The sequence below is a fragment of the Rattus norvegicus genome, chromosome 7, assembly GCF_036323735.1.
Source record: "Rattus norvegicus strain BN/NHsdMcwi chromosome 7, GRCr8, whole genome shotgun sequence".
NCBI lineage: Eukaryota > Metazoa > Chordata > Mammalia > Rodentia > Muridae > Rattus > Rattus norvegicus.
In genome coordinates this window covers 28,563,326-28,590,880 of record NC_086025.1, presented here as the reverse complement: position 1 = coordinate 28,590,880, position 27,555 = coordinate 28,563,326, and the positions used below count along the sequence as shown (strand labels likewise).

The 27,555-nt window shown below is 40.1% G+C and overlaps 1 long non-coding RNA gene across 24 annotated transcripts in view; it reads left to right on the top strand.

The window, feature by feature from the left end:
• LOC102548260 (uncharacterized) overlaps positions 1-27,555 on the top strand; it is a 93,390-nt gene that overhangs the window by 610 nt on the left and 65,225 nt on the right. For 6 of the 24 annotated variants that reach the window (XR_010053222.1, XR_010053229.1, XR_010053224.1 and 3 more), the window contains 2 exons: positions 2,190-2,399; positions 2,515-2,574. The exons of 10 other annotated variants lie outside the window; for them this stretch is intronic. This is a non-coding gene — a long non-coding RNA (uncharacterized LOC102548260). Of the gene's footprint in view, positions 1-7; positions 2,400-2,514; positions 2,575-27,555 lie in introns of those variants that run through there. 8 more of the 24 variants (XR_010053226.1, XR_010053211.1, XR_010053213.1 and 5 more) reach the window with 4 other exon arrangements.

Below are 27,555 nucleotides of genomic sequence, written 5' to 3'. Positions count from 1 at the left end.
TAAGGGAACATTTATATACAATTCTTGCATTTCTGAATCTCGGTGACTGAGAGAGACACTTGTGATAAAAAGAAAGGGAAGTCGTTGTAGGTAAATATTTTTGAGAGGGCATCCTTCTTGTTGTCCGTTGCTTGCAGAACCTGTCAGTGTTTATGCGGGGGCTTTGTGTTACTAGAATCTTCAGAGGTGAGGTGTGAGCAGGACTGGAGGAAGGGTGAGCTGCTTTTTATGTCTGTATGGTGACATTTACCATGCTGTTTAAATCTGTATCTGTTAAAAAAAAAAAAGAAAGAAAGAAAATAGAATTTCTGTTTGACGATAGTAACGTTTTGTGCAAGGCAGAGCATATGGCTGTGCAGAATTCAAGTGGCGTTCTTTTATTTTTAATTTGTAATTATTTTTACATTCAACTGTACTGAGGTCAGAGAGTTTTAAAAATTAATGAGATTCCCTGTGGAGTTCAAATAGTAATATCTACGTGAGCCTCCACAAAGAGATAAGATTAGGCCAGTATATATGTATTTTTTTCTTTCTTTCTTTCTTTTTTTTTTTTTTTTTTTGGCCATGATTTGGCTGTCTTACTTTGAATACACGCCATCTGAAGCATATGTAGGGTTCAATAGTTTCTGGGAGTTGGTGTGATTTGGAAGACTAGCCCTTAATTTATTGTTTAGTGACCAAGAGGCATGGAGCCCCAGTTAGACTGCTGAGGATGAACACTGTTAGGTGGGGACATTCCTAAAACTTCACAGACTTTATTGTCATGACAATGGAGCGAGTCTTAGACTTTCGAGGAAAGAGCAAATGATAAATGAGGCAACGTGCTAAGAAGAAGAAGAAAAAGAAAATCTGCGAATGTGGCTTTATTTTAAGTACTGTGTGAAAATTCTAGGTAAAGACAGTTATTTAGGATCAAAGCTTGCTGGTCTGAACAAAGAGGCAAAGATCCGCACAGGTGAAAATTCTTTGCCACAAAATGAATCTAGAGCATAGATTAAGGGCAGGAAGTGATTTGGTGATTCACTATTTTATTTTATTATTATTTTTTTAACCTTTATTCTTGCCCCATAAAGGTAGTTCACTGGGTTGAGTCCAGGCATTTACAACTTTGATTTCCCACAATTTAAAAGCATTGTTTGTGTGTCCGTGGTCTAAGACGCTGTTTATAGGAGAGGCACTGAGAAGTAGTCTGAACAGAGGGTAATCTGGGCTTCCATTTACAAGATCCATTCAGGTCTTCCTGTGATATATTGTTATGTAAATACTTTTCGGCCAGGGAGAGCTGGGCTATGGAGATTCAATTTACTTTGAAAGTTGTTCATTATAGCAAGGATGAATGTTATTTATTTGATGCGATTCAAAGACTGGAAATGACTTTTTCATTGTGGTACTTTTTGTGATGGGTCCAGGGTGATCTAATCTTTTTAATTTTGGCTTTCACACCAGTGGAGATGAAAAGAGATCTGAACTCATTTATCGGTTGCTAGGTCTTTCTGGAAGCCCAAGTTCTGTTTGTGGTTGCTATGGTCAGGCTGACCTCAATCTCTGTGGTTTGAGGGACTTAAGCAGTCATTTTTTTTCTTTTCTTTTCTTTTCTTTTTTTTTTTTAATTGAGGAGCATGTACCTTGATTTATGTCCAAAACTGTAGCTGAATGTCTTTGTCTGCGGGTGATATATGGTGCAGAACAATTCATCTGTTCTTACGAGTAAACACCGCTGTCCCACTAAAAATATGTTTTGTTCGGAGTTAATGGTATGGAACAAGGCATTCTCCACAAATAGCTATCTTTTATTGTGTTGGGGCCGCGGAAACGCTGAGCAAAGTGCAGGAAATTGGCATCAGTCCTCGCGTCTATTAGCATTTCATTTGTGAGTCGCATGATAAGACCGGTAGGTGGACAGAGGGAGCCAGGAAGGGTTGTTTCGACATCTTCACTTTCTCAACTGGGACCGCCTAGCCTGACCCGCATTCGCCAGGACCCAGTAAGTCAGCGTTAGTTCCCCCTGACCCGGTGAGCATCGTTTCGCCCAAGCGCTAAAGCACACCCAGGCGGACGTGCTGAGGCTCAGCGCTGGGGACCGGTATTCTTAGGCTCCTTGAGGGAAAGTTGCTGGGTCCGATCTCGGCACCACCCAGGACTGTAATGTCTATGCGCTACTGAATGGTCCCCGGTCGCCTGCTTTCTAGACTCTTGTTAGAAAGGAGCCCGGGTGAATCAGAGGCTATGGAGAACGCAGCCCAATTCAGCAGATGAGCCGGAATACAGTCCTGCTCCCTTAAAAACTGCTAATTGATGGATGCTGCGGGGGAACAGACACCGCGAACGAGGGCAAAATAGGAATCAGGAGAGGCACGTATTGCCGATAGCACCACCGATTTCCTTCTCAAAGCAGCTTGGTAGGTCTCTCTCTCTCTCTCTCTCTCTCTCTCTCTCTCTCTCTCTCTCTCTCTCTCTCTCTCTCTCTCTCTCTCTCTCTCAATATGCTAATGCTTTTTATTCTAAATCGGCCAGCACGGACTATCCTCAGGAAAATGAGATCCAGGAGAAGTGACGCCCTCCTCGAACTGAAAGGTAAAAAGAAAAAAAAAAAAATCAACGTTTTTCAAACATTGCATGTACTTCCTGCCAAGCGGTGTTGGAAAACTGCTTTCTAAATATGACGATTTAAAAAATCTGAGTAGTTTCCTTTCAGCGTGTGAGGTTCGGAGACAACCAGTTAGAATCTTATTGTTAGTCGTTTTCAGAAGACTGCCTAGCTTTTGTTAACCAAGTGCAATCAGGTGCCTCCGGTGTCCTTTTCATCCTCGGGAAGCGAGAGCTGCTGATTGCTTTGGTGTTGATCCCCATTGGGGTTTGGGGGCGGCGGGGGGGGGGGGGGGCTGAGGGTGTGGGGGGGCGAGGCAGTGTCAATAAAAATAATCTTTACTTGTGTAGATTTCATTGTTAGAGCTAGCTAACTTCAGCCAGAGCTACGGCATGGCAAAGGTCTCTTCAGGCTCGGGAATTCTTTACAGGGTCCTAGTTTCCCCAAAAGCTTGGGTAAAGATGCTTTAATTGTTTAATTGCTGTGAGCTGACTAGCTCACCTGCAGCTCTTAGCAGAGAAGCTTTTAGAAGTTCTGTGCTGCCTTGCTGAAGTAATACATGGTGGCTTGTGTTAGTTTTGAAATAATTGATTTTTTTTCTCCACAAGGTTTGGTTGTTGTTGTTGTTTTATTTTGTTTTTGCTTTCTGCTATAATGAATGCTTTGCGAATCTCAGCTTCTGCAGAACTGACCCCAGGCTCCCTTTCCTGGGGTTACTGGCCTCAGGTCTTCTCCAAGGCAACATTTTCTGTGAGTTGTTAATTTCCTAAGAAATATTTAATCGTAGGTGTCTGAAGACAGATATATCCTGGTAGGTATATGAGTGTGCTGTGTGTTTGTAATATAAGATGTCATAAATTTCACATTGTGTTTTGCTCTGCTGTTATTTCAGAAGATTATAAGTGAATCCAGGATAGCACTCAATTTCCAGAAATGATTCAGTTCACTCTAAAGAGTCTGGGAGGAAAGGCCTGTAATGACATTTTGATGACTTTCATTTTAAGGTGCAATAGAAATTAAGTAAGATATTTTAATAGCTACTCTCTAATATCTCACCAATGCTGTGTTCTCATCGCTCGTTCTAGCTTACTGTTTTATGTTGGCTGGTAATTGTCTTCTTGTATGTGGGAATCATTTTATCCTTCTGTAAAACTTATTCCAGAAAAGTCTGGTTGTCTTTATCACAGCTCAGCTCTTGAGATGAAACAGTGAGTATTTCCAGCATGTGCCTCCTTCCTTTGTCATATCTTAAGGATGATTGGTTCGTTCTTAAAGAGAGGACCATCCAAGATGTTAGCCTGTGGTTAAAAGACAGACAGAAAAATGGCATGCAAGTCAGAGGAGACTGAGGAAAACAGAAGAAAGGACTGATGTGTGCGTAGTTCTATATTTTTAATTACACTAAGTAATGTACATAAACGTGCAGACATATTTTTTATTAATAGGTAAATGCAGATATCTCAGCTTAATGAGATCTCAGTGAATGACACCAGGAACATATCTGCACTTCTATTCTTTGGGGAGCTGTATACACAAGTAGAGTTAACCACATAGCTTTTACAGAATAAAATCCTTTGGGAACTGAAGTTGTGACACAGTGGATCAGTTTTCATGGAAGCCAAATAAATCCCTTACATCAATTTTCCTGTGCCAGTTACACAAAGTCAATTCCTTCCCAACTCCATTGTTCTAAATGCTAATTAGGAATTAAAAATACAATTTAACTTGACATGAGTGAATATTTAAAGTCGCAACAGAATCCTGCTGAACGAATACACCATTAGTTTCATTTTTTCATCAAAGTAGAATTAAACTCTCATATCTGATTAAATTATTCCATTCTCAGGGTATATTTGAAAATACCTTGGCATCTGCTTTCTTTTTGTAAATAATATTCTTTTCCAAATATTACAGGCAGAGTGCAGTTGAATCCTGAAAGGCTATTTTTTTTTCCTTGCCTACTCTAGTTTTGTCTTTTGTCTTGATGTATGGTTATTCTTACCTGTCTTCAAGAAAGGTATATTGACGTTGACGCCATTAACCTAACTTATTTGTCAGAGTTCGGGATGAAGTATAACTCCAAACTTGTTTCATTAGAGATTGTGTCTGAATTATCAAAAGGTGTAAGTTGATCTTGGGATGGTGTTTCAAAAGATGCTTAGGATGTATTTTCCTGGCAGTTAACAAGTTCCTTGTGTCACTGTATTAAGTATTTCCTTAAGCTACCTCTCTTCACTTTTCCCAAATGTTATCACCTAGTAAATGTATTGTAGCATGCTAACTGTCAGGGGATGGGCCTTCTGGGGTGGTACTGATCCCAGATCCCTTTCTGGATCATCATCCAAGTAACTGTTCTAGAAGCTTGTCAAGGATCGATGATTAAGTTTTATCTACTGGTTTGTATTTAATCATGTTTGTGATCCACATGCAGATTTTAATTCCATGGCCACCAGTGACATCCGAATGGTTTAAGAAAATAAAAAGTTATACTCAAAGCTTAATTGTCTGCCCCTTACTTTAAAAAAAGTGTTTTGGCTTTGGAATGCATAGACTGTATTAATGGTGTTTCTAATCTGATTGTGTGATTCTTTTCTCCTGATCTGTTTCTAAGTGGATGGCCTGTATACGCTTGCAATGACCTTGAGTCCTTGTGAAGTTGCTAGACTTTATGATTTTCTAATAATACACCACAGCATACAGAACCTCTGAGTCCTTAGTAATGTCTCTAAGGCACGGATTGATGCCCTGGATGTTTCTTGACATTATTTAGCCACAGTGCATTTAGCGTGTGTAAATCCTTGGATTTCCTGCATTTTTCTGACAATTGAGTTCACAGTTCAAATGCAAATCCTGAAATAAATTAGTAGGCTAGGAGTTTCCTTAGAGACAGAAAGATAAGGTCACACGTAGTGAATAGGAACATATGGCACGTAGTTAATTATGAAAACCTTACGGATTTGAACATAGTTTGCTGCAGACATTTTGAAAAATACCTATTTTTAAGGAAGCATTGGAAGAATTCAATTTACTAGAAAATTGAAATGTGGAAATCAGACGTGTTTTTAAAGATATCCTTCTGTCATGAAATTAGAAAGTATTTGTCCCTTCAGAAAACATTCTTAAGTATCTACAGTACGTTCACGTGTCACTACTGATTAAGTTTTCAACACTATTTATCTGGTTTTGATAAGTATAGGGAACTTAGATGTACATTTATCACCTTGGAACATATTTCTCTTGCTGATATTCTAAAATGGCTTAAACGTATCACACGCACACAGACATACACACAAACAAGTCCACAAACACACAAACACAGAGACAGACACACACGTGTACACACACCCACACACAAGTTTACAAGAATACTTAGATATCTGTCAGTCAGCATGCACTTCAAGTCGTCATCTTACTGATGTAAATTTAAACATATTATCTAAATGCAGCCCTTCTCCCCAACATTCCGCTCTGTGATGCAACACACACTAAACAGGTTCTTCCTTCCCTCTTCCACTAGTTCTTATACTGTGCTGGGAGTATGTTGATGTTATAATCTACTATTTAAAGAAATTCTAATTCTTGTGATTAATGGCTAGCACCTATTCACTCCAAGACCCTTTCCTCCATTTTCTAATCTTCTTAATTACTTTGCTAGCAAGGTATCCCCACACTCTGATTTGCAGATGAGGAAAAGGAGGTTCTGAGAAGTTAAATAACACCCCTCCCAAGGTCACCAAGCTAATAAACAGCTGAGGTGACTTAAAGCTCAAGTTCTTCAGGTTTATTAATTTTTCTAGTCATTCAACAAATATTACAGAGCCCTTGTGGTATCTTAGACTTGTTTAGGAGTCTCAGAAGAAAGGTGAAGATGCAGTAGGCTTTACATCCCTTGGACTCCATGGCCCCAATGTCTGCCTTTAGAGTGAATCATCTCATAGTCACCTTAACACTGTGATGCTATTTCCTCAACATCCCTTGAGCCAAAAGAACACAATTATAAAGTGCCCATGTAGCTTCATTCCTTTTTTGCAATTGTATCATTCCCTGTTTCTGAACAGGCGTTGTGCACTGGAAAAAGCTGTCTTTTCCTTGCCCCAGTAAAGCCCGTCTTGCATTTTCTCTGATTATCCCTGTACCCAAAACAATTTTCCTGTGTCCTTTCATAGAGTTCCTCCTGTTCTCTAGTGCCTGCACAGGGGTGGGGAGTGGGGAGGGGGGACGGGGACAACAAAACCCTGGTTCCCAAGAAACACATTTTAGAAATGAAACCTTCACATTCACTTCTCAGCAGTGATCCTTTGACCTGTGACATCTCCAACACCTAAGGTGAAGCAAAAGTGGAAAGGGCTCCTCTCATCTCTCGTGTCAGTGTTTGTGGATGTGCCCAGCTGATGAGCTGGCAAAGAGTTCGAGAAAACAGAAGTAAAATAAAGGAAGAAGGTAGAAAGTCTAGGCCTGGAGAGCTCGGGGCTGCATGCCCTGTTGCCTAGCACAGTGCCTAGCAGGGCTGAACAATTAGCACATAGTCTGCCCAGACTGAGAGGGTGAAAGACAGGGAGGAGATGCTGACCACAGTTAGGAGATTTAGCAGGAAGAAGGACTCTTAAAATCAGAACTCAACATGTTTAAAGACGTTCAAATGCTTATAGCATGATTAGTGATGGCATTGAGGAATGTAAGGTATGTGCAATACATACGTTTTTTAACTGTGCTTTGCTTCTTTTGGGGATAAGCTACCATCTATTGTTTCTGAGAGAAAATGCCCAAGTGACCTGCTGATGCACTCCCTATTGGCACCACAGTGCCAATAACACGAAATTCATGTTGCTGGTTTCATGATTTAACTCCATTTACTGTTATTCCTCCATTATCTGCCGCAAAGTTCATTATTATAAATGCTACTCCCCACACCCCCACCCTCACCCAAGAGCCACCCCTTTAATCAATATGAAGTTTTGCTAGTTAACTCTTCCTGGTAAATCTTTACCTTCCACCAAAGTCAAATTTAATCTTCAAGGGCATGATGCAAATCTCCATTAACCCGTCAGTTCTTGAAGTTACTTTTATTTATGGTTTTGTTCTACTGTATTTTTTTTAAAAGCAACCTTGGTACAGGAAGAAAAGTTGCTGCAGCCATATTTTTATGCTGACTCATTGCAAGTTATTAAGGGACAAATTGGGTGGGCATTTTCAAAATCAGATACTATATCTAATCTATTATGGGGCTATACTGCTGCCCATGATAGCCAAGTTTATATATGTTGATATGAATATAGGATTTATTCTAGTGAAGTATATATATATATATTATATAAAATTGGCATATGATATATGATATAACATATATATATCACCTGGTATAAATATATGTTTACTATGTGTTTATACATAATTATAAAATATAAAAATTTATATATATATATGTGTCATTTGTGCATAATATATTATGCGATGTACCCTTTCTGACTTTTAGGGATGCATGCCTTTGGAATGGTTCTGTGCTTTAGGGATTCCTTGTTCTTTGAAATAGGAGATGGTTAAACTTTGGCCATAAGGCTCTGAGGCTGGCCTCACTTTAAAAACTGAGAGATTTCTGCAGTTGTAATAGCAGCAGCAGCTGAACACACCAGTGGTGTTCCAGAACCAAACTAGGCTCTATGTGCTTATCAGCTACTGGATTAATATCGATAACGGGCAATGATGAGCTCGGAGTTCCTTTAACCCCAAAGTATTACAGCTCCTTCATTTTAGCCTTCATTTTAGGCATGAAGCTTGCCTAACACTTACAGCGTGTAACTGTTGGTGTCTGGCTGCCACCTTGATGCACAGTGGAGAGCAGCGGATGTCTGACAATATTTAGCTCCTGTGATTTGGCCATAAGGGCCGTCCACGTGCCGTTGATAATAAATATTCAATTAGCCAGTTTTCCCAGTGCACTCCCAATGACTCAAGTTTGGTGGAAGTCCCTGACCCACTCTGAATTTTTGATCATCTCTGTCCTGAATTCAAAATACCGACATTGCATATTAATTGGTATCTACAAGTACAAGGAAGACGCTTTAGAAATAGGCTATTTATAGCGAACTTTTATCAAAAGATGACAAAGAAAACCTCCTTTCAGCCTCACTTTGTTAGCTGAGGACGAGGAGTTAAGATGAAAAAAAGCAAAGCAAGACAAAGCGAAAAACAGCTGTAAGTGATGCCCAAATAATATCGCTCTGTTTTTAGGCATGTGGAACGATGAGGCTGTTGCTCTTTAAAGGAAATTCCATGTGCTGACATTTGCAAAAATAGTTTCACGTTACCAGCTTTTAATTTTAATCTAAAAGATGCATGGAGAATGACGAGATTTCAAGTGGCAAGGCAAGGAGCTCACGGACTTGGTGGAAACAGATATGCATGGTGACTCCCATTCAGTGCTCTGGTTACGTTTCACAAGCAGCAAATGCTACAGAATTAAAAACTATTTGAGTAAAGGAGCGATCGTTTTAAGGACTACTTAAAAAACAAAATCCAGTGGTTTCGGAGAGCTAAAAACCATTCGAATCCATTTGGTAGTCCTCGTCTTCAACCCATAATTCCACACAGTGAGCTCTCCCAGCTACCTGGTGCGTCTCTAGAACATCTTAACCTCAGCCTCTCTGGTGCTCTTACATTTTTGTTAGCCATCCACTGGAGCTCTCCCAGCTACCTGGTGCGTCTCTAGAACATCTTAACCTCAGCCTCTCTGGTGCTCTTACATTTTTGTTAGCCAAATACAATAAGAAAAATGGCAATGGGGTTTTCAAACTTTAGCCTTGCTCTAGGGTTTAGGGAACTTAATGTTTACATTTCAAATATGGAGGAAGTTGGTGTCATGTATGGCCTTGCTCATTCAAACGCTGTCTCTCTGATTCAATAAATATGGCTGTTATCATACACTTGGAAGAGGGAGCTATCCCTTCACTCACTTATTTTCCTGGCCTTTCTCCTCCCTTTGTAAGCCCATCTGACTAGTGTTGCTAAGACTACGTGAAGGGTTTTATATAAGGAGGAAATGTGATCTTCCCTTCATCAACTGTAATAACTGGAGAGAGAAAAGGAACCTTAAAGAACTAATTGGCTAATATAATGAAATTACTCTCCAGCAATCATACTTGAGCACTAGGAAGGGAGAAGCTTTTTCATCACAGGTGCGAAGCAATATTAACAATTAAATGGAGCTTTTAGGCATAGAAGGTTGGCTCAGATTATCTGCGAGACAACACAAATATTCAGAAGGAAGGCTGATTCTTGAAAACGGGGTTGAGGATAGGTAGCTGTTGTTTTTTTTTTTTTTTTTTTTTTTTTCTGTCCTCCCAGTGAAACCACAAGATGTCTATCTCATCAGAACTTTCAAAGATTAATTATGTAAGATTTTTAATTATTAAACTGCTGCATGCTTCATCAGAGTGTCATAATGAAAGTGAATAAGTCTGTGTGTGTGTGTGCGTGTGTGTGTGTTTGTGTGTGTGTGTTTGTGTGTGTATTTGTGTGTATGCGTGTGTGTGTGTGTTTGTGTGTATCTGTGTGTGTGTGTGTGTGTGTGTGTGCATGTAGAAGATTGAGGAGCCAGTAAAGCTGACTATGACTACAATTATACTTCAGGATATTCTTCAGAAATTTGTACATAAATGTACATTGAAATGTTGGAAAACCTCCTTATCATTGTTTATTCGTCTACCCCTTGAAATACTTCAATCTCTTTTCCATCTTAAGAAGACAGGCTCATACACTGTGATGAGAAACTTGAGAAACTGTCTTTATGACCTCTAGAAGTATGATACGCCACAGATAGATGCCTTTACTTTGTAGCGGAAATATTATGCCATTTCCACTCCCATTTAGATTAAAAAAAAAAACACTACTATAACTAACAGCCAACCTTGGATTCTTAGTTTTAAATATAAAATTTTAGGATGTAAAAAAAAAAAAGACTTTATACCTATGTGAATCATCCTTTCCCAGGAAATCAAACTTAGTCAGCTACAATATTTCAAAATTTCATTAAAAAATTAAAGGTATGGCCTTGCTTCTTTGCACTGAAAAGCAAAAACCCAGAAATGACTTAGTCTCCTCTTTTTTTGTAAAGTTTGAGAGAAGAACTGTGTTATTTGTTCCCTTTATGCTAGGTAGGGGAAGAATTGGATGGAAAATAATGTAGGCAGTCTTGTGACTTATCTCCTGTGGGTGACATGTGTTGGTCTTTAAGAAGAGGAAGACAAATAACATTTTCTTCAGGGTGGTGGTAGGGGAGACAAAGTATGTGTCCCTTCAAAAGACACAGAAGGAAGTTCTGTGAGAATACAGATTGCAGTATCCTCTAGGACATGGCAGCTGTGGATTCTCTGTATCTTTAGGTGACAAGGTGCACCATCCACCTGTCTAAACAGATACTTAAAGCAGAGGACCTTCTGCTTATGTCTAGGGTTGCCTTTGGGCCTCCCACATAAAGATGCTCAGTCACTCACATCTGCTTTGAGTTACACTTCATTTTGATAGTTGTTTGCAGAAGGTACTTTTGAACATTATACAACATGAAAGCTATGACGGAGACATCATCCAACGGGATTCTTTCTCCCCATCTCCATTCCCCACGGGCTGATATAGGACATAAACATTAGTGACTAGAGGAATGGTGCCTGCCCTTCTGCTGCACGTATCCTTTTGGATCATAGTGTTTGAAACAAAGAATAATATAGCTGAGGAAACTTGAGCAGCACACCCAAGAAGTACACACTGGAGAATACAGTAGGTGCTTAAATTTGTAAATCAGGAGAGTGGAAAGCAATATTTGAAGAAGAGGGTCAAGTATTCAATTATGGAGTCAACTATTTCCATTTTCACCTTGCTGAACTAGATTGTGGTACTCAATTTCTTGTTCCTATCTAACTTTAGTGCTGTATGTTGAAGTAAATACATTGTGGAGTAGGCATCCTCAAACTGCCCACTCACAGGAGATGATAAACCACCATGGTGGGTCTCCAGTGTGCTTATTCTTAATCATTTAACTTTGACATAAGATGCTTATCACCATCAAGGTCTTTAGCCTAATAATGTAGCTGACTTATTTTGAATAATGGTCTTCTTGATGGTAAATACAATTTTCCAGGCTTCATCTTGAAATATTTAAATAAGCAGTCGGGTTAAAGTGTTGCATTAAGGTCCAGGAGCACAGAGCAATTTTCTTGGCCCGCTACTGAATTCATTTCTTGTCAGTAATCAATGCATTTCTGATTCTCACAGATGCGTTCATTTTCTCTGAACATGAAAGCCCTGAGGATGGTTTCTGCCATTTTTTTTAAACATTGAAGTTCAGTATCTGGTTGAGGGTATTAGATATTTTTTAAATGTCTGATATCCTAAACTTGAGCACACATTCTAAAGAGATGCTAGTTAGAAGGCCTCTGTCCTCTGTGATGATGGCTGGGGATCCGTCCAGTTCATGTCTCCTTTTCTTGTTCATTTTGAGACGCAAAGAGAATCAGTAAGCTTGATGGTCAGATGATAGCTAGAGGCTCTAAATCAGACAAAATCAGATCAGCCTTCCAGACCTACTATTTCCTTGGTCCATGACTCAGCACTGAGAAGCACTTTCTTCTGAAAATAAAGCTTATGCCACTGACTTTGTTAGCATCTTTCTGTCCATTTTCTCTGTGTCAGGTACCATAGCTAAATACAACATGGGGTAAACCCATCTTTAAGTAACTACTTTGGGCGTGGCAAAGAAAAGCATCACTGGATAACGACTTGTTAAATTCTTATTAATTGGTTCTTTTTCCTTTTCTCCAGTGAGTATTGCTTTCAGAAAAAGACAAATGGGGTCAAATGGTCCATAGGTAAATCAGTTTTACCAAAAGGCTTTGCATGTAAGATTGACGCTATGATGCAGTGTTAACTCCACATGGCCACATCTCACAGTGATGCTCTCTGAGAGTGTGCTTTAAGTGGCTGTAGAGGGCTACATGCTATGAGAGCTGCTTCATGCCTTTCGTTGTGGAAATGCTGATGAACTCTTAACTTGATGGGCTTCACTCCTCACTAAAGACTCTAGATAAATATCCACTGCTTGGAACGAATGGGAGTCTACAAAGCAGGTTTTATACCTAAGATGAAGAGTGGACGCCATTTGCGAAAGGGTCTGACATTGCCCGGACTGTCTTTATAGCTTTAAAGATTTCTCTATCTGTGATTTTTATGGCTTGATAAAGGGGGGAAAAAGAAGCATGAAGATTTGCTTAAAATTTAAAACTTTCATTCTCCCGTGGTTTTACCTGCTGTCCATTTTCAGGACTTAAAAAAAAAAAAGTCTGGCTTCTCCTACTTCATCTGCAGGCTCTTGAAGTCTGTGGGATGCCCAAGTGTGTATAGAAACTCAGAAATAGCACAGTCTCTTTAGTTAAGAATAACATGTCAGTTTTCCTCTCTTGCCTTTGTGTGCTCTCTAGAGCTCACCCATGCATGATGTACCGGTTGACTTCAAAAGCAAGTCTATGGTTGGATTAGCTCCACAGGATAGAGAACAAGGTAAGAAAGAGTCTTAGTGCTTTTATGGCCCATGGGGCCACGTAGAGCCAAGCTATGTGGCTACCAGGATGAATTTATTCAATGGTATCCTTCATCTTGAGACAGGCAAATTCACATAATTCTTAACTTCAATGTCACCATTACATTTTCTGTATTCTAAAATTATGAGTATCAATAAAAACATGTTTTTAAATATCCAGAAAGGTTTACATATAACTATAATTTCTGTACCTGAGTTTGAAATTCCTCGGAGGAGATAGAAACATAATCAATTTGCAGAAAAAAAGTAGTGCAAAGTCATGGGACATTCATATACAGGAGCAATTTAAGTTTCAGAGTGGGGGAAAGTGTAAAATGTGGCATAATGTAAGAAACGACAACTGAGAGGTGCTTGCTTTCCAGATATTTCCAGTAGGATTGGCTTTTCTATCAAAGACCAGGTAGAGTCCTGGCTAACAGAGGGCCATGGAGGACGCTGAGTAAGCTAAGGATAGCATTGTATACTTGGAATGTATACTGGCAAAGGGTAGAGAAGTGAGAGCAGAATGGTTGAATGATGTAGGCTTGAGATAGGTAAGGCAGGGGATAGAGATAAGAGAAATCTGTCACAGTGGGGTGGTCCCATCACTGGGAAGTAAAAAGCGCCAACTATATGAGGTATCACTGTGGACATCAAAAGAAGAAGTCAGAAAGGGGTAATGGGGGATAACACTGACAGTTCTATGGTGTACAGATGACAGGGTTGTTTGTGAAAACTGGGAGCCTTAGGAATGCCTCAGAAAGTGGAGGACCAGATTTAAAACAAAAATAAAGCCAAAGAATCCAGCCAGATGGGTGATCTGTAAGTCTTAGACCAAGACTGTAGATACGATATAAAATAAACAGAGCTAAATTCAAGAGCTAGAAAGGATAAAAATCACACAAAACATGGACAGAATTCAACACTGTAGAAACAGAGATCAAAACAGCCAAGAGTAGGAAGGAATTAAAAATTGCTTTGATTGGCTGAGGCTATGTCGCCTTCCAGAATGCTCTAGAGAGCAAGGCTGGCTGAGGCTATGCAGTCTTACAGAATAGTCTAGAAAAAGGACTAACCAAATTTACTGCCATGATTCCATCTGTTGGTCTGTGGAAGAGAGAAGAAAGAGTGTGATAATAATTCTTTTCAATTTAATCTATCCCATTTTATCTCCAAGATGGCAAATATGTGTTGCTCAGATTTACATACAACTAAAAGTGGGTTTTAATTGCCTGGCTTCCTCATTCTAAAGTCCTTTGAGGCCATGTTGTTCATCGTTGTCTGTGGAGACTACAGGAGGAAGCAGCAGTCTGTGAGGTGACTGAGCACAGAGATTTTTGTATTACCGAATCCCAGACTGAGTCTGCACTGTGGTTATGTTCTAGTGAATAGAGCAGAAGCAGAAATGAATCGTTTGTCTCCAGAAACTGTCACTTTTGTGTTGCTTTTGGAGTCGCTGGTCAGTGTACTGAAGCTGTAACAACACTGCTTTGATTTGTCATCAAACCCTTGGTAGGAGACTTTAAAAGGAGAGACAAATATTGTGAGACTCAAATGAGCTTTCCATTTGAGAAGGAAAAGCCAGTGTGTGGAGTTATCGTTACCAATTATTACCGACAAGTATTTTTCTTCTAAGACATATGCTATGATTATAAGACCCTTAGTTACTCAATATGTAACATCAACATGAAACATCTCTATATTTAATTTCCTAGATCTCACAATGCCTGGTTAAGCTGTTTATAATCAATTTCTCCTATCTATATATTCTGGAAGAGGAATCCTTAGTAAAATAAGATGGCTATAATGATGGCTAAATTTGGAGTTGGTCCCATGGCTAAGTAGTAACAAAACCAGGCAAAATGTTTTTATACTAGTATAAGTCTCTTTTTAACGATGTTGTACTCTCCACTCTGGTATAGGAGAATAAAAACTATAGGAAACTATGGGTGACTATAATCACTATTCATCAATAAATCAGGTCTCCTGCTGGATGTCCCATAATGTACTGGTACGTATATTGTAAAGGAATTACTGTAAAGTATAAGTGAGCAGAGAATTGGTGGGCAATGGTTACGTGGGAATGAAATGAAATGTATTCTAAAAATAATAATTATGTAATAGGTGTCCCTTTTTCTCAATTTGTAAGGAGATGTAATACTAAGAAGTTCTGAACCTGGCTTATTTTGGGGGGGGGGGTTGCTTACTAAAGAGGTTGATTATGACCATCAGGACTTGCCTGAAAATCATCTCCGATATGAATGTCATGGGGAACAGATAGAACAAAGTGAAGAGGGAAAGGGAAGAAAACTCCCTGGAGAATCTAAGGTTCCTGGGAGGAAGCTTAGGTCTGGGCTGGACTTTAACACAGATGATCATGGTTCAAGTACAGCGTTTCTCCTGTCCTTAATGTCCTCCCATTGTCATGGCCCCTCCCCATATTAATTCTGGTCTCTCCATCTTAACTAAGCATTTAACCTTGATGTCCATGGACTTGAGGTTTGTCACTGTCTCTCTTTTACACTTTTTAACATCTGGTGCCTGCCTTATCTTAAGGCATCATTGACCTAATATTTTCTTGGTTGTGAGTTCCAACTGGACTCTTTGGTGCCGTCCTAGCTATTCCTATGTGTTTGGTCCTGATGATCCATTCTCTCTTGGAAGTTCCTACTTCCCAGGGTTTCATGGTACTAGGTCATCCAGAGGCGGTCTTCCTTATCTGTTTCTGTCAGGGACTTGACAGCCTCCCTTTCTCCAGGTCTATCCTCTGTTTATAATCCTTCATACCATGCACATTGTTGCCCCATGCTGTCATCCTCGGACGTAATTTATAAGAGTCTTAAAATTGACATATATCACTCAAGTCCCTCACATGACATTTAGAACTGAGTTCTCAACAGCTTGTTCTGTGCATCAGGGACCCCGCCCCCAATCTAATTACGTACAAACTAACTCATCATTGATTGTCCCCACCCTCCAGTTTCTCATTCTAACTTCTTTGTTGGGATATACTACTCATTTTTACCCTCCCTTCCCAATGTTTGTAGTTTTGCACATCAAACCAAGGGCTAGAACTAGTTAATTTTCTGTCCTAAATATTCCTTAACTCCCTTTATAATGTCGTTCATTATCATCACCGTCTGTAGTGCAGAACCATTGCCTCTTGGGGTTTGTCTCCTGCTGGGACATCTAAACCATTTAAATGTCTGATCCATTAGTGTCAAATCCATCCAATACAGAACCTACAGCAGATCAGCTGTGGCAAGTCCAAAGGCTTCCAGTGTTTCCCCTCCCTGCCAGACACAGAACAAAGTAGCCTCAGCCTACATTCTACCTGAAATCTACCACTTCCTGCCTCTTTCTAGTTTCCTCCTTCTGAGCACTCAGGGTTCTTCAAATTTTCACATCTACCAATATTGAACAATGTAGTCTTATACTTATGAACACTGTTCGTATGCATTTGCTATCTATGGTACTCCAAAATCCCTGTTCACCCTTCTTTCCTGCCCTGTCCCCAGCCCTCTTTTAGTTGACACTCTGGTTCCATTCTAGAGGGCGTCTCCTTTGTGCCTTGTCTTCTTGCTCCTCCCAACTATGCTAAGCCTTATCAATACACTCTACCTAAATCAGGCTGTGCGCTACTTACACGACTTTTCAGCTTGTATTGGTAGCTGTGAGAAACTTACTTCCTTTAAGACTTTCTTAAATAAGAATTTATCCCAGAACTGGTAAACATGTTTGCCCATTCCACTACTGCTAAGTGAGCCATTTTAGAATACTTGTGTGGATAGGCGTTTACCTTTAATCTTTCCTTTTACCCCAGTAAACTGAGTCAAATATTACAATTACCATTATTTTACCTTCTTTCCAAGCACATACACTACATGTTACCAATATCTTATTCTCAGAGAAGACAAAAAGTCTAGCTTTTTGGCTTGCACAGGGTATCATAATTAAAGTGTCACAGGAAGCTCTATTCTGGATTCCAAATCAGTCCTGTTGACAGAATAAAGGCATTGCTTCTCTGTGATTTTGAAACATTTAAAGGAGTTTTCTAAGCACTTTCATTCAGGCACATACATAGGCACATCCCAAGGTAGTCAGTTGCAGTGCCAGAGAAAGGCTTTTTAAAGCTTTATTCATCCACACCTCAGAAATACATTTTTTTTATATTGAAAAGTAGCACACTAAGTGTTGCTGTCCTCAAAATATTACACATGCTATTTTCTCAGGAAGAGAAGATTATTTTTTTGTTAATGAAATGCCAAACAATCCCAGCCAACTTGCCAGGCAGAATGAAATCAGAGCGTTCTTTGGCAGTAGCTTGCAGTGCTCCGTCCACGCAAATGTTTTGCAAAAATTTAGCTTAAGCAATTATAATCTTTTTTGGGGGGGGGCAGGTTCTTTTCAGGATAAAACTGGGGCATTCGGGAATTGAGGAAGTAGCCAGGATGCCAGAAACACTTGCGAGCACATTCAACGGCACCCGTTAGGATTGCAGTCCTTCAGACCCAAGGCTGGTCTAGGAACAACAGTAGTGTAAATGAGGTGGGAAAATTCAGATTTAAACATCTATTCTCCCTACCCAGGTTTTTATAATAGAATGTGTTCCCTGTTGCTTTCTCTTCCTCTGTGTACCTGAGGAAACAAATGCATACCCATGCCTCAAGCACTCACTATTAAAAGTCTCTTTCAAAACAGGAGTCCTCCAAAGAGCGGACCAAAATAGAAATTAGAGACATAGGAATGTTTCATGTTTGTAACTACAGCTTTAGTGTTTTGTTAATATATCAGAATCCAAACAATTAGTGAGTAGTTCAGCTGTCACGGAAACCATGTTATCTTCAGTGAAGCCTCTCCTTTTCTGCGACAGCTCTAAAGCAAGCAGAGAAGACACTTAGACACACGAATGCGGCTGTTTCAATAAAACTTTATTTATGCAGACAGACAGCATCCTGTGTCCTGGTGGCTGTCTGCCAGTGCCTTCCAGCTCATTCCTTCTGCTATTAACTCTGGTTTAGATTTTAATTTTAAAGACACGAAACTCAAGACAGGTACTTATAGCACCTTGAGGAATAAAACTTTAGGACATATTCAAAACAAACACCTTAATCCTTTAAGGCTTAGGCAAGATTGATAGATTTTAAGATTTTTTTTCTTTTCTTCTGTTTGATTTTTTTTTAATGGTAGGTTAAAAAAAAAGTCACGTCATGTCTTTTATCTTAGTACTTTAGCTTACCTAGTTTAACACAGAAAGAAAAATCCCATTTGCTATGAACATGAGTTCAGAGCAAGGTGGATTTACTGTTATTTTCTACACCCTGGGCTGAAGGTCCTTACGGACGTCATGTTCTGGAAGGAGCTTTGTAAGGTCCTGTGAAGGGTCAGTGGCCCTGGGCCAGAGAGGGTGCTACATCCATCCCTGTCAACTACAAATATTTACCTGGCAGAGCTGTGTGACCAGCAGAGACAGTTGTAAGCCGGATTGCACTGCACGAGACTCAGGTTACACCCAGTGTTCTTTGGGTACAATTGCTATGGCCTCTAATTCTTGTGTTCAAGAACTAATCAGAGATTAATTATACAACTAAGAACAAAATTTAAAGCGTACAAAGGAGCTTCCTGTCTCTACTTCCTGCTCTTCCCTTTTCACTTCCCCTTCTGTTCATGGATAGAACAGCAGTGAACAAATTGGTTTGTTTTTCCTTTAGGCGCTCATGTGGCCCAGGCTGGCCTCAAACTCACTATCTGGCCTAGGATGATCTTGAACTCCTGATCCTTCTCACACTGCCCCGCAAGTGCTGGGATTGCAAGCCTGTGTCACGAGGCTCAGCCTTTTAAACATTTTGATTTTTAAGCGCTTTACACTTCTCCACTTGCATTCTTGTCCATTTGTAGGTAAAATGGAGCGAGTACTATGTTATATTTGATATTCTGTGATTTGCATTCACAACCAGCCTTTGCAATGCAATCATTCCATGCCAGCAGAGCTCTTTGAATGCCTCTACTCTACTTCCGGATGCAGCCCTTTACGTCACCACTGTACACTTTTACTCCTGATTGGGCATTGTGGACTGTATGCATGTGCCTATAACAATATTGTAAGTGAGTTTATTTTAGTTAATTAAAGAGATTTTTTTCTAAAAAAAAAATCTCTTTCCTATAGTGGGGAAATGGTTATTTGCTTGTAGCTAATTTTTCTTTTATATCATTCAAAAGTGATGGTTAATGATAATGTGGAGTTTTTACTGTATTCTCCTGTGTGCACCTTCTCTTCTTGTGGTATGTATTGCTGCATACTTACATAGGTTTAATAACTATGCAACCACACATTCATGATCATGCACATATACAGGGGGCAATTCACAAATGGAGATCACATTGACTGTATCTGTTGTGATGATGGCATCCAAGTGGAGATAGTGTGCAGATGCTGAGCTTCCAGAATATTTTACCTTTCTTATAATAATCGCCATGTGCTTCCGACCACACAAGGAACACTTTTCCCCTTACCTGCAGATACCTTTAAGCTCCCTTCATCAGAGATAGTTATTTTTACATTTTCCGAATTTGCTTGCGACCTTATTCTCTGCAAGATCTTCCTATCCATTCCAACTCTGTCAAACTATGACAGAAACAGATGGAAACAGGGGTAGACTAATGTGTCACTCACGCTGGCTGAGAGATAAGCTGAGAGAGCAAGAATTGGGTGACGAAGGGGGAAAAATGTGTCACGGTTTCAAAAAGATCTTTTCTTGTTCCAGGCATATATATATATATATATATATATATATATATATATATATATATATAAACTTACCTATTGATAATGATGAAGGTGATCATTAGCTACAATAACTCTGTACATGTGTCTAGGGCCACATAACTTACAAAGTCCTCTTCGCCTGTTAATTCATTTCATCCTTTGACAGTCTGTCAGTCTGCCAGCACAGACCTTATTAGTTCCTCTGTGTGTCCCAGCCCTGCAGTTCCTTCCTGCTGCTCTTTCTAAACCTGGTACCTCAGATCATAGGCATAGGAGAAAACCAGCCAGGCACACCTCCCGGAAGGCACGGCATTTGGCCGTCGTGCTTGGGTGATATGTGGAAATTTGCACGCTGCAGTGAGTTTCTCCTCAGAGATAATTCAAATCATTAACAACTTGCGGTCGGATAGCTGAAAATTATTGAGGTCATGCTATTTTTTTTTTATGGAGACATGCGACAGCATTAAAAATGGATGGTATGGATTAATTCCAAAAATGTATTCTCACTTTTATCATGGAGTCACTTGGGTTCCATCCATTTCTCTTGTAAATTAGCCTCTGATAATCATAATTGTGACCCTTAGGTGCTATAAGACAATGAAATACCTTCTAATTACTAGGAGGTGTTCATGTGTGTCTTTTTGATATACAGTTTCAAAGATTTTAGTGCCTTGTCATTTCTTGAGAATCAGTCACGTGCTTATGCAATCTGTGCATATGATTTTAATATTTCTTATAATATTTCTTTTTCTTTTAAAGTCCTCTATATAGTGCTGAATGAAGTTAAATAATATAGGGACTTCCCCCTATACTTCTGGTTAATGTCAATTATTCTGGTTTACTAGCTCATTAGCCTTACGTCCTTACTGAATTAAATAACTGTGTTGAGTGACGATTGCCATAATACCATATCATGAGTGAATGTTTTCTATGTCACATACATAATCTGATATGGTATAAGACCCATGAGGTATTAGTCCCGGCATCTTATCAAGTCAGCCTCAGGAATTGCACGTTGCTCAAGCAAATGTTGCTCAAAGCCAAATAACAATACATGGCAGAGAAACAAAATTCTATCCACAAAAAGTCAAAATCTTTCCCCATCAAAGCACAGGCATGTCAGAATCCAGTCTTGCAGAATTGATGCTGGGTGTTTCAGCAAGCCCTGAGTTTCTTCACATGACGACTAGCTTAGTAGTTCTTGATCCTGACTAGGTAATATCAACCAACACATCTAGGAGGTCAAGACACTTCCTTGTAATCATCATCAGTGTCCAGTGATGACCTTGGCATTCCCTTACAGTGCACCCAATTTAGGAGAGGCCCCGCCCATTCCATTGTGTCATTTTTTTTCCAGAGGAGGTTTTATTTACTCTGAGTTGAAACAAGACCATGATATGACAAGGCCCTTGGTAATCTTTATTTTTCCCCATGTATGAGAATAGGAAGCTTTGAAAGGAAATATGGGGACATGAGCTCTTGGCTACAAAATAGATTATTTTTTTTCCTGCCTTTGTCTGATGAATAAATAGAACAGGAGGTACCCACTCTTCTTGGAGAGGGTGAAATAAGAGATAACTTTGAACACAGCCTTCTGATCAGCTTCTCAGTCTAATCAGAACCCACTTTTAAACAAGTCATCCTGATACTAACAAGTGACACGGCAAAGTCATTGCCTTGAACACGCTCGTCTGAAAGGTGGCACGGGAAGGTGAGGGACATCTCTGAGGAAGCTGAGCGTGGGCTATTAATTATGTGTAAGGAACGAACAGTCCCTGGGAAGCCACACACAGCTAGAGAAACCAAAACATGGGGCTGACTTCTACTTTTTCATGAGGGACAGCTGACTCCACATGCAAATTGCCAGTCAGTGAAAAGCCGCTAACAGAACAACACCATGCTTCCCTGCTTAGGAATACCAAAAACAAAATGTTGTGTGTATTTATTAAGCTCTTATAATTACTCCTGACGTGTCAAGTGCAGTGGGAATAGAACTAGAGGACAGGAGAGGAGTGAAAATTTAACATGATGTCAGTCTTTAAAGAATGGACTGAGTAGCCCCAGAAATCATCATCCTTTAAGTATGACTCTATCATTTAATCCTTTAATTAGAGAGAGGGTGAGGAAGCGGTGGGGGTGGGGGATATTGAGAGGAATTCTGTCATCCTCCTGAGTAATTTTGAGCAGTCAGGCATAATGACAAGATCAAGCTTGATGTCACACCATAAGACTTGTTAAAACTTAAGGACAAAGGGGAATGAGAGGTATGAGGCAATGACATTCGAAGGAGGATGTGGGACACTTGATGGTCCAGGCCTTCCTTCCTCTCCTCTGACCTTGCTCCTGTGCAGAAGGCTTCATAATGGAAAAAAAATAGCAGAGCCTAAGCAAGCAAGATTTCTTAAGAAAAGAAATTCTGGTGTCAGTACCAAAAGAGGTGACTTGTGCATCTGGGATGTCTAAGGGCTTCTGAAGTGTTGTCTCATTAAAATGTATGACCAGAATTAATTCACGTTCATTTTGTTAAGAGCCAAATCACCTGGGTTGAATATGTGTGTGGAATCATAAATGATGAATAATAAGAAATGACAACAGGTTCATAGAGTGGCCAAGAAGAGAGCCATAGGTAAAGCAGAGCCTCTCCATCTACCTCTGCTGCTGCTGCTGTTGTTGTTGTTTTTATTAATTTTTGGTGAGCTGGGGAGATAGTTCAGTTACTAAAGTCATTGCTTTGCAAGCATGAGAAGCTTTTGCCATCCACGGGATCCATGTTAGGAAAAAAGAAGCAGGGTATAGTGCCACTGTTGGGGAGGCGGAGACAGGACAGGCAGAACCCCAGGGCTCACTAGCTTTCCAAGTGATTTTACTTCATGAGTTCAAGGCCAATGAGACACTTGGTAGGTCGTACCTGAGGAATGACACTAGTTGTCTTTGGGTTTACACACACACACACACACACACACACACACACACACACACGTACGTACACGTACATCCACACATACCCACACAAAGTTTTTATTGTATTTATAGAAATTATTCCAAAATCGTATATGGTATGAAATAAGTAGAATCTTTAAAACAAATGACAGGTTGATTTGCAAGTGTCTTTCCATGGATTCTAAGTAATACGGTAATAGGGGTAAAAGAAGAGAAAAAGAAAGTAAGAATTACGCATTTTGATAAGACAGTCTGAAAAGCACATTTAACGGTCTCATGAAGCTGGGTGAGGAGAGAAGACCCAGGATGAGTAGATTCATGAGTGGGCCTCAGTAGCTAGCAGCCACACATGCCTGTGGTTTCTAATGATTATAATAAAGACCTGCTGTGCCTGACCCTGTCATACTCAGGGGTAGAAAGCGAGAGCCTTAGCTTAGCTTATCTCAGAGCTAAAAAGACAATGTACTCTGCCTGGCACAGATGGCTAATCTTTACGAGTCCAGACTGGAAGGCTCAATGGCTTCCCAACCCAAGGCAACATCCCCCTTTGTACTTCTACTCTATAGATGGTGCCCAGGAGATCATGCTGTCATCTCTTACCAGATTAAGACATTTGTGTTCAATTAATATCAGGAAATGTAATGTTTTCCTGAGACTTCAAGCACTCCTGACCTCCCAAGGGTCCTAATTTTAGAACTGCCCTTGATTGCTAGCTGACTACCTTGGAGACATACCATCATCATCTAGAAAACGAGAGGCTGAGTGTTGCCAAGACCTCATTTCAAAATGAGAGTCTCCTAGAACACGAGGTGTTAGGTCCCTCCTAGCTAAGGCAAGACTTGGACATTGATGAGGATAAATTCTGCAGAGACGCCTGTAGGATCAAAAATGGAGACTGTGTGGCCTTTGTTTTACTATCTATTTTTCTATCTTCATCTCAAGTGAGGCTGTTCGCACATCCCTTCATCAAAACCATAATTCTGGACCAAGATGGTGCTTTGTACATCAAGGTTTTCCTTCACTCAGGTATATCAGAGAACGTCTGGTCTCCAAGGCAGACAAAATTAAGTATAGGGGCCTCACACTGTCAGCCTCTTGGGGACCAAGAATTTGTTGTCTCATCTGGCAGCAAGCAAGCCACATAGGCACTTCAGTGCGTCCTGGGGGAGTGACCCAAAATAGCTTCTCTTTGGGTCTCCTGCTGTGTCTCTGAGCTTTTCATGCTCTCTGGTGGTGATGTCCATTTTAAGATAAAAGTGAAAGAAGTTTTATTTCATTCCATTTTCTTTGTGTCTCACTTACTGTACACTGTCATGGAAATGGGCACCAAACCTATCATTTTCTCTTAAAAACTTGTATTACTCTTCTTTTGGGATACGCACTTTTATTTTAGGTTCCTGCCTTTCTCAAGACACCCATGTGGTCTCAAAGAAGTCTATGCTCAATGTGTGGGTTGCAATACCTTTAGCAAATTTCTAACTCAAAAAATATTTACATTGCTGTTCATAACAGTAACAAAATTGCAGTTACAAAGCAACAAAAATAATTTATGGTTGGGGTCACTACAACATGAGGAACTGTATTAAAGGGTCACAGCATTATGAAGGTTGAGAACTACTGACTTAGGGTTTCAGAAAGGAAAGCTGGTCAAGTAAAAACAGGTTTGAGGAACACAGAGTTTCCTACTCTCAAATTGAATAGTTGTTAAAATCGTGTCACCACTACCCAGACCAACTGGACGTGTCTGACTATGTGTTGAAATCTGGCCTATGTTTTAAGGACACGATTAAGCCAGTCATCTTGTCACAGCATCTCAAACCTTCCCTTCCCACATAGGCCCAGCTTCTTCTCACTTATGAGATAACTGGCTAACATCCTTAGGTGATTCTGACAGGTTCCATGATACCCCTATGTTCCTGTAAAATGAAGCAGAATGACGTCATATATAGCTATGGATAGAATGACGTCATGTGTGGCTATAGGTGACTATACAATTTCAAAGCTGTGTTGTTCCTGGGCTGGAAAAATTCCATGTCCACATCTACCTTTTCTAAAATACATACTGCTTTCTTACCCAAAGGATGGCTTTTGGTTGTTAGTGTCTGATGACAGCTAGAGGCTCGCGCGTGTAATCTAAGTTCTCTCCAATGTGCACTGCACTGAGTTAAGCCTTTACCATAGATTCATTCACAGTTTAGTTACTTTTTATTCCTATTTTGTAGACAAGGAAGCCAATTCTTGAAGAAATAAAATAACACATCTGACTTGCAAAAGACAGGGCTAGGGATGTGACCTTATCGGGACTGATTTCATAGGTGACACTTAGGTCAATGGTCTTCTCAAAGGTTCTAGATAGCCATTTTTGTGTGAATGAGAAATAGACAAAAAAAAAAGGGGTCAGAGCAGATCACAGCATCAAGTTTATTTCCAATCTAATTGGTTCCATTCTGATAGAAAGAAAAAGCCAGTCCGAAGAAATCACCTTTTTGTTTAAGTCTCTGGGAATCCAGAACTTAAAGATCTTCATGATAGGCACATGCTTCAGATAGGCACATGTCTGGGCAGCGTGCACAGAAAAACTACAGGGAGCCGGGCTGCCTGTATTAAAATCCCAGCTCCACCACCTGGACACTATGCGACCCCAGACAAATGACGTGCTGTGTCTGTGATTCTGTCCCATACCGATGGTGAGTGTCTCCGTTCTACAAGGCTGCTGTGCTGTCATAGGGTTCAGGTAGGCAGATTTAGACTAGTGCCTATGATGGAGTTAAGCGCACTGGATGCTGTTTGCTTTCCTGCCATCCTCATGGTCAGCTCAGAGGATGCAGAGAAGAGGCTGGCAGTGATAGAGGTTTATGTATTTAGAAGCTCTCAGGGCTTTATATAGAAGATACCAAATGTAATTCCTATTAGATGAACATCAGTTGATTATGACTACCTTTAGCTAGTCTAGACCGGTAGTTCTCAACCTGTGCATCCTGACCCTGCAGGGGTGCATATCAGATATTGGATATTTACAGTATGAATTATGACAGTAGAAAAATTACAGTTATGAAACACCAATGAAATAATTTGTTGGTGTCTAGGGGGGTGGAAGGGTCACAACATAAGGATCCCATATTACAAGGTCACAGCATTAGGAAGGTAGAGAACCACTGCTCTAGAGCTCTGGCTTTCTCTCACTGGAGTTGAAAGGGAAAAGCGAAGGGAGCAGTACACTGGATGCCACTGTGGTAAATTATAATTTTGCACCTAGACAAAGGGAGTTTAACGTAATGTATAAATCGCATGATTTTCAAACTGAAACCGAGGGAGCAAAGCTTTATTTTGAAAGCTTGAATCTTGATCTAGGGCCAATTATTCAGTCAATAAAATGTTCGGGTAAGCATGAAGACCCAAGTTCAGATCCCCAGAGCACACAGAGAAAGCTGGTGTGGAATATGAGCCTGTTAATCCCAGTGTTGGAGAGACAGACATAGAAGGGTCTCTGAGATTTCAGGTCAGCTAGCTAGTTCAATTAGTAAGCTCTGGGTAAAGTGAGAGACCCTCTCTAAAAAAAAATATAAGGTGGACAGTGATTAAGAAAGATACTTAATGTTAACCTCTAACTTCTACACATTCACACACATGGGTGAGCACACCCACATACACTCACACACACACAAACCCACATACACAAGAAATCTGGAGTCTTGACATTTAAGAAAGTAGGACATATTGCAAAGGCCAAGAGATTAAGAAGCCAAGATGGAGTATCTCTCTTGATAACTCCTCTGAGGAAGATACAGTAACATCTGATATCTTATAGATATGATTGATTCCCACATGGCTAAGCCTTCATTTGTGTTTTCTCTAAAGAGTCAGATTGGATGCTGGGAAGGCCTGAGAGGGCTTTCATGGGGTTAGGTAGGTTTTATGCCTTTAAGACATTTGGGCCCAACTCTCCCAGTCCATCAATGGGAAAGGCTGGCAAAATTCCAAAGGTGATTAGCGTTCTATCTGTTATTTCACAGGGTGGAGCATGTTTGGGTGGTTGAAAGGGAAAGCCTATAATTTTATAGCTATCAGCAGAACATTTCTGCTAAAGCTTTTTCTATTCTTAAATTTGGTTGAAAGAATCCTAGTACTCAGGACAATTCTAGGCCACTCTGTTACTAGAATAGAATCCACCCAGACTTGGTACTGAGTCATGGCAATGCAAGTCATCTGAGTGTAAGTATTGACCCCAAATTATTGGTTACCTTTGTCCCTCCCTCCCTCCCTCCCATCCTTCCTTCTTTCCTTCCTTCCTTCTTTCCTTCCTTCCTTCTTTCCTTCCTTCCTTCTTTTTTTTCTAAGAACAAAACTGTCTTTTGTGAAGATTTTTTTCTGTGTAAATGAAGAGGCATGGTTTTGAACTTAATCCTAACTGTAGATTGTGAGCCATCACATAGTTCCACATTGGTAGCCATCACTTGTGCCAGATGTACACACGTTCTTCTAGCTCCTTGAACTGCATTCTAGATAAATTCGCCGTAAATGTGTTAGAACAACAATCATGAGATGGTTTTATTGTTGTTGTTGTTGTTATTGTCGTTGTCATGGATTACCTTCTAGTGATGCTTAGTGATGCCGTTACACTTGGGTAATTAGGTGCAGGAGCGCCTCGCGACCATCCATGGGTCAGCTATGTGGACTCTAGCTGCCAAAGGCGCTTCT